We start from the raw sequence: 7,564 nt of genomic DNA, 5'->3' as shown, positions 1-7,564 counted from the left end.
TTCCAGAAGTGTGGACATTCCTATGTGAGTGTAGCACAAGGCCATGCTGCTTATGTTTGATGTACCAAATTAGATCTCTAGAGAAAAGAGGTTAGTGTTCCGGGATAGTCACAGTGTCCATAGACATTGGATTGAGTCCTGAAGCTTCCCTTCCAGATGGAATTCGACCCCTTTCACAGGTTATTGTGCATCTTTTCTGAATTCTCTGCCTTTGGCAGTGGCAGTTGAGACGGTCTCAGAATAATCTTTGTTGATTTCCCAGACCCTTGTTCCTGTGATGAGCTGTACCTCAAACTTTTCCTGATATGGACATGTTTTTCACCTGTAGCACCAGTGCATGTACTACCTGGATTGATGGCACTGATATTCATCAATGACAGATGCTCAAAATTGGACTTAAAACATGACTTGCTTCTTTTATGAGCCTTGGAGTGGGAAGTAGCCATTCCCAGAGATAAAAGCTAGCTTCCTGTCTCTGACATGAAGGGTGTGTGGGCTTCCATCAGCATAGCAATAGGATGCTGTCACGAGTTTTGTGAGAGGCCAAGTACCACATGGCCAACCTTACACCCAGTGCAAGATGCTACCCAACTAACATGCATTAATTTGTGCTGGTGGCTGCAAGTTTCCCGTGGGTGGCACCAGGCCTCAATTTTTGTGGGGACTGGGACTTATTTTTTCTTTGATTCACTTTGATGCAGAGAAAGAGAGGTTGCAAAGGCCTTGAGTCTTTTACAGTTGCTCCAGTTCAATGAAAATAATCCTTACCTTATATGGTCCCATAGCAAACAGCAGAGGAAGGTGGGCCACTTGAAGGAGAGGAAGCTATAGAGGATGGGCAGACAGGAAATTGGGGCTGTACCAGGAGGTAACATAAATTGCATGTATGCGAGAACAACATATTTAAACAAGAGAGAATGGCAGAAAAGGAAACACCAAGAGGGGAGAAAGCAGGAATGGACAAGAACATGCAAGAGTGAGAAAATTAGACAGAACATGTAAGGTGGTGGAAGGAAGAGCCTTGAGGTGGACATTTTTGAATCAATGCTATGTAGCCTTGCTAAAATTAAGCCATGCAAGGCAGGGGCCTGTAGCGGCGGTAATGTTTATTGGCTTGAGCATATATATTTAATTGCTTCTTTAGGCTTGGTTGGTTCAAGCAAAACAGGGGCCCGCCACCATTCTCTCGGCTATCACTTTGCTCTGTGGAAGTTCCCTAATGTCTTCTCCGCCTCCTGTCCCAGGATTCGTGCTTTACTGAAAAGGACCCAGTGTGCTTAAGTATCCCCAAAAAGGGCCACTGTCGGTCAATATGAAATCCCGCAAACCACCACAAACTGCCTTGAGCGAGCGCCGAGAAACAGTTTGTCTAATGGCATAAAAGTATTCTTTGCCGACATTGCCAGAGGGCGAAAGGATGTGGCCCTATTATGTGCCTCTCGAACAGGATAGGTAATTTGTGATTCATGCTTAAACCTGCATAGAGTCGGATAAATCGCTATCAATTGTGTAAGCCAACATTCCTAAGCTGTTAATTGTACGTGTGAACATGCAGTTGTACAGCACGCCTTAAAAAAGACAGAAAAGTAGGCTTGTCAGGTACAAAGAGGCGCTGGAACCAAAGGGTGTCACCAGTGGTATTTATAAGCTGCACGCCCTGCAAGAGCAGGCTAACATTGCAGACAGACTGCCGACTTCAGTGCCGACAAGAGCAAGGTAAACTATGGCTTCTGTTTGCTGTTGATTGCTAACTTGCGATGCGTAGCCTAAAGTGTTAGAACGACTTGGCAGGTCCGAAGATGCTAGGTCCGAACATGCTGCATGTTCAAGCAAAGATGGCGCAGGAATGCTGTAACATTCTGGAAGTACGGTTCGGGAGGCTTCAAGAAAGAGAGGGAGGGAGGTAAAGAGAAAGCGATCAGAAAGGGAGAAGACACTGAGGAGAGAGAGCGAGACAGAATGAATGGTTGGAAAGAGTGAGACTGTGGGATCACTTGCAAGCCCATAACCTGCAGTAGCATAATTTTTTTAACGCTACGGCAGTGCAGCACAGTGCCCCACCCCACACTACAGTTACAAACTGGTGCAATGGGAGATTGTGCCAGTTTGTTAACCCTTGCTGTAGGAAAGTACCATCTTTCTAACATAGTTACCTCCCACTTTTTGGCTGATGTCAGTGTGTTTAAACTGTAGTTCACTGGGGTCCTGCTAACCAGGACCCCAGAGGCTGTGCTCTCTCCTGTAAAGCTGGCTGCTGGTAAACTTTTTACACCCACAATTGGCATACTGGTGCACCTAAGTCCCTAGTATATGGTACTTTGTTGCCCACGACATTGGTACACCATGGGTCTCCCATGGGGTGCAGCATGTATTGTGCCACCCAAAGGAGATAATGCAAACTGTATCTGCAGGCCTGCCATTGCAGCCTGCGTGAAATGGTGCATGCACTCTTTCACCCTGATCTAAGGCTTGCCTCACATCGCGGTCACTGCACTTTGGCAATATAAGTCACCCCTTTGGTAGCCCCTTCAGCCCATGGGCAGGGTGCATGTCCCTAAGTGTAAGGGTACCCCAGCAAGAGCATAATACCCCTACAAACGACAGATTCCATTCTCTGGACTTTGAAGGTGCGGGGAAGCCATTTTGAGACATGCATTAGACACTGGTCAGTATGAGTAGTCCACCTACATAATGCTTTCTCCAAACCTAGGAATGTTTGGTATCAAACATGTTGGAATCATGCAACAACATCGATTACATGGTTAGTTGCATGGTACCATGTACTCTTGGGGTTCCTTAGAGGATCTTCCAGATATGCCCGTACAGCCTTCCAGAGTCTGCCTGGCAGCCCGTGCTGCTACAAATCCACAGACACTGTTCTGCCCTCCTGCTGGCGACCCTGTCTCAGGCAGAGGAAGGCAAAACAAAGGATTTTCTACAAGGGAGATGTGTGACCATCTCCCACTGTGTATTAGGTGTCTAATGGGTGGTGGCCCCTGAGTGCCACCAGAGGGCTTTGAAGGGCACTTTTGATGCCTTCCTTGCATAAACCAGTTTGCACCAGTTGAGCGAACCCCGATTCCCAATCTGGTGAGAAACTGCACAAAGTATAGGAGAGTGACCAGCCCTCTGCCCAGCCCCTCCCCTATGGAGGTGCACAGAGTTCTGCCAGGTGGTTGGTTGATTCTGCACATTTTGTTTCCGAGATGTGCAGAGGCCTGTGGGAGCATCTCACTGGTTAGGTCAGGTAGATGATGTCCCCTGACCCTCTCTGATAGGTGGTCACTGCAGAGAGTGATCAGTACTCCTTTTTGGGTTATTTAAGGGCTTCCCTGAGGGTGGGTGCCCAGATTTTTTAGCACGACTGTACAAGGATCTCTCTGCAAGACATCTTCTGCTCCTGGCCTCTGGAACCGCTGCTGGTCTGCATTGGAACTTAAACAAGTCTGCTTCTGGTGGGAAGGCTCTCATTGCAACATTGTTTCTCCGGATCCTGCAAGAATTCTGCAACATCCAAGGCTGTGCATCCTCCAGGGTCACAAGGCCTCTGTTTGCACCTGGAAGCATGAAGGAATCTCCCTTGGAGCCTCCGCAGGCATCCGCATGCACCTCAAGACAACGTCAACTGGCAGGTGGGGTCTGCTATCACACGGACATCGAAAGGCTCTGCATCACAGGTGATGGGTCTGTGGCCTCTCCTGGGTCCTGCTTGTCTTTTGACCAACTTGGAAAACTGTGTGCCACTGAACTGGAACCCCTGTGCACCGCAACTGTTGCATTTGCCAAGGCTGGTTGACCCTTACCTTGGGAGATCTTTGGCCACAAGAAGCCTAAGTCTCTAGCACTCTGCAACTCGAAGATCAGCCTCCGTCCTGCAGCTCCTGTGACATGGGACTTCTGTTTTGTTGTACTGATAAGGCCTCCTTGTGACTCCCTGTGTCCATCACCTTTGGGTCACTTGTTGGGACTCCAATGACTTTTGATGGCCTCCCTGTGTGCTGATGGCCAGCCCTGACTCCCCCTCAAGGGTAGAGTCTCCTGAACCTTGCTGGCCCCCAAAACTCTGAAAATACATCTTCAGCTCTTGCTTGCATTTACCAGTACTTGTTGGTGACCTGGCTGGTCATTGACCTTCCTGAAATCCAGAGACCATCAAGGAACAGTTCATAGGCAACTCCTGGGATCATTTGCAGTTTTTGGACCCCGCAGCTGAACTTCTTCCCCTAACTGACTTGCAAGACTTTCACCTCTAGGAGGGTGGGCATTGCCACCTGTACCACCTGGGCACCTCCAAGGGTGCTGGACTCTGTCCCCTTCCTTTTCAGGTCTTCTGCATCTGGAATCCGTCCCTGGGTTCCACCGGCCTGGTCCACGGGTCACTACAGCAGCTCTACATCTGAGGCTTCCATTGACTTCAGTGAGAGTCCTTTTCACCCCTATGCATCCAGGTTCCCTGGGGTAGGTACTCCTGTATTCTGGGTATCTAAGGGTGGGGGCACTCTCTAGCCTTCCAATTGTCTGCTCTATTCCTTGGGGTCTGCTGGGAAGGGTCCTGGAACACATGAACTCCAACCACTACTTCCCTGTGTTAGTCTATGGGATGACTGGGTAGGTAAGCCCTCTGCACCTGGTCGCTGTGGACACCTGCTGTACTTACCTCTAGTGTTTTCCTCCTTTCCCAGCTCCTAGCTAACTCATAAACTCACCTTGGTTGGGTTAGCTAGTTCACATTCCACTTATTTAGTATATGGTTTGCCCCCCCCATACAGCCCCGTGTATTTTATGCTATTTCTGCTTGTTATTTTGAGTTTATACTGCGTGTAGATATCTCCAAAGCCAAAGGGAACTATACCAATGTTAGTCTAGTAGTTAGTGTTGTAATAAAGATTCCTTTATTTTTGCAACACTTGTGTAGCTCATTCTTGTGAGTGAGTTACTGTCTGACTAATGTGGAATTGCAAGTGATTTGCATTCCTCCTGGAGAAGCTTTAGCTGCTGGCCTACGCTACCCATAGAGAGCTTTTACTATCTGGGCACCTATTTTCTGTCAGTGACACCCCATGGCAGTTGTTAACCTTGGGGGAGGAGGGGCGTTACTGACCCTAAAAAAGTTGTGGGGACATATTTACAATCCTCTGGTGCCTTCTCGAACCACCTTAGCATCATTGTTTTAGTCTAATGTGGCACAAGGAGGCAATTTTTGCTGTGCCAGATTTACAAAGTGGCGCAATGCATGCACTGTGTCACTTTGCACCCCCCTTGTGACACATTATGCTTGCACCAGGCATAATGGTTGCAAGGGGGGCGTTCCAGCATTAGGAGGTAGACAAATATGGCACAGTGAAATCTACAAGATTTCACTGTGCCATTTTTGGCATCATTTTTAACGCCTGTTTGAAGCAAGCATTAAAATGACTCACTCATAGAAACCTATGGGCCTTCCTGCACTATGCTGCACTTGAGTGAACATTTTTGACTCTAGTGTAGCAAACTCTATTGTCCTAATGACTGCCATGGTACTCCATATTGTAAATACGGCAGCCGCATGGTGTTGTTAGGTGGGCTAGGGGCGATGCAAGAAAAGTGGCGCATCAATACTGATGCACCACTTTCTTGTAAATATGCCCCTTAGTAAGTTCTTCAATTCCTGTTGAATGTCTCTAGGCAATGATTTGGAGACCTCAGCCTGGGCTGAAGTGGAGTTACAGGCCCATGCAGCAATGCTGGGCAACCCTGAAAGTGTTTTTGTAACTACAAGGGCACAAGCCAAGAAACAGGGAGAGCAAGGAGCACTGGAGCCTGGAATAAAGACCCAGGAAGCTCCCAAGAAGAGAGGTGGGAAGGGTAAGAAATTATCCTCTGCCCAGTCCTCATGTGAGGATCAGTCTTCTAAGGGGGATGATCTTGCCCTCTGTGAGGAACCTACACCAGAGGAGCTTGGGCCTGACACGGCAAAGCCCTTAGGTGCAGAAGGACCCTCCAGGGAGGAATTGAGTCTGGAGCAGAAATCCTGCCCCTATCCTGAAGGCCTCAGACAGCAAGCTGCTGCACAAGACGCTGAGGATGTCAGTTGATCCCAAAGGATCTATTGGGAAAATGGTCTCCTTTACTCTGACGCTAGGGATCAAAAGCCTGGTGCCACCCGGAGCTTGGTCATACTTCAGAAGTTTAGAGAGTTCTTGTTGACCCTGGCACATGACATTCCCCTTGCTGGACATTTGGAGCAAAGCAAGACTTGGGACAGATTTGTCTCACACTTTCACTGGCCCCACATGTCTGCAGACACCAAAGATTTTTATCGCTCCTGTGTCACCTGCCAAACTAGTGGCAAGACAGGTGGCACTACAAAGCTTCCTTAATTCCACTTCTACTGGTTGGTGTTCCCTTTGAGAGGGTAGGGATTGCCATTGTTTGTCCCCTTGACCCTCTAACCGGATCTAGGAACAGGTTTATACTGGTGGTGATGGACCATGCCCCCAGGTACCCAAAGGCCATGCCCCTTCAGGACCACTACAGGTCCTGCAGTGGCCAAGGCTCTCCTGGGAATCTTTACCAGGATGGAGTTCTTTAAGGAGGTTGTATCCAACAAAAATACAAACTTCATGTCTGGATACCTCAAAGCAATGTGGAAGGAATGTTGTATAACCTACAAATTCACCACTCCTTACCATCCACATAGAAATGGATTAGTTGAGAGATTAAACAAAACCCTAAAAGATATGATTACGGGACTCTCAGACAAACTGAGAAGGGGATGGGATGTCCTATTACCTTACCTTCTTTGTGCCCACAGAGAGGTGCCACAGAAGGCAATGGGTTACAGTCCATTTGAACTTCTTTTTGGACATCCAGTTAGGGGTCCTTTTACTCTTGTGAAGGAGGGTTGGGAGCAATTTCTCAAACCCCCTAAACAGGACATAGTTGACAATGTACTAGGCCTGTGCTCTCACATGGCAGAGTACATGAAGAAGGCTTCCAAAAATCTTGAGGCCAGTCAAGAGCTTCAAACGCAGTAGCATGACCAATAAGCTGTACTGACTGTTTACCAGCCATGACAGAAAGTGTGGGTCTTGGAGACTGTGGTCCCAAGAGCACTCCAGGACAAATGGAGTGGCCCCCACACAATAGCAGAGCAGAAAGGTGAGGTCACCTATTTGGTGGACCTGGGCCCTCCAAGAAGCCCCTACAGGGTGCTTCATGTGAACCACATTAAACCTTACTGTAGGAAGTTGGCTCTGTATGTGCTATTTCAAAGTAAGGAATAGCATGCACAGAGTCCAAGGGTTCCCCTTAGAGGTAAAATAGTGGTAAAAAGAGATAATACTAATGCTCTATTTTGTGGTAGTGTGGTCGAGCAGTAGGCTTATCCAAGGAGTAGTGTTAAGCATTTGTTGTACATACACATAGGCAATAAATGAGGTACACACACTCAGAGACAAATCCAGCCAATAGGTTTTGTTATAGAAAAATATATTTTCTTAGTTTATTTTAAGAACCACAGGTTCAAATTTAACATGTAATATCTTGTTTGAAAGGTATTGCAGGTAAGTACATTAGGAACTTT

The 7,564-nt window shown here is 47.6% G+C and overlaps 1 protein-coding gene across 3 annotated transcripts in view; it reads left to right on the top strand.

The window, feature by feature from the left end:
- The first annotated feature begins 1,547 nt into the window (after window positions 1–1,547).
- LOC138268435 (serpin B10-like) overlaps window positions 1,548–7,564 on the top strand; it is a 207,586-nt gene continuing 201,569 nt past the window's right edge. Inside the window, exon 1 of one of the 3 annotated variants that reach the window (XM_069218101.1) lies at window positions 1,548–1,716. The gene's annotated coding sequence lies outside the window, so the exon portion shown is untranslated. The remainder of the gene's footprint in view (window positions 1,717–7,564) is intronic. The other 2 variants (XM_069218081.1, XM_069218090.1) reach the window with 2 other exon arrangements.

Source organism: Pleurodeles waltl, chromosome 2_1 (genome assembly GCF_031143425.1).
Source record: "Pleurodeles waltl isolate 20211129_DDA chromosome 2_1, aPleWal1.hap1.20221129, whole genome shotgun sequence".
Lineage (NCBI taxonomy): Eukaryota > Metazoa > Chordata > Amphibia > Caudata > Salamandridae > Pleurodeles > Pleurodeles waltl.
This window is presented reverse-complemented; position numbering and strand designations above follow the sequence as displayed.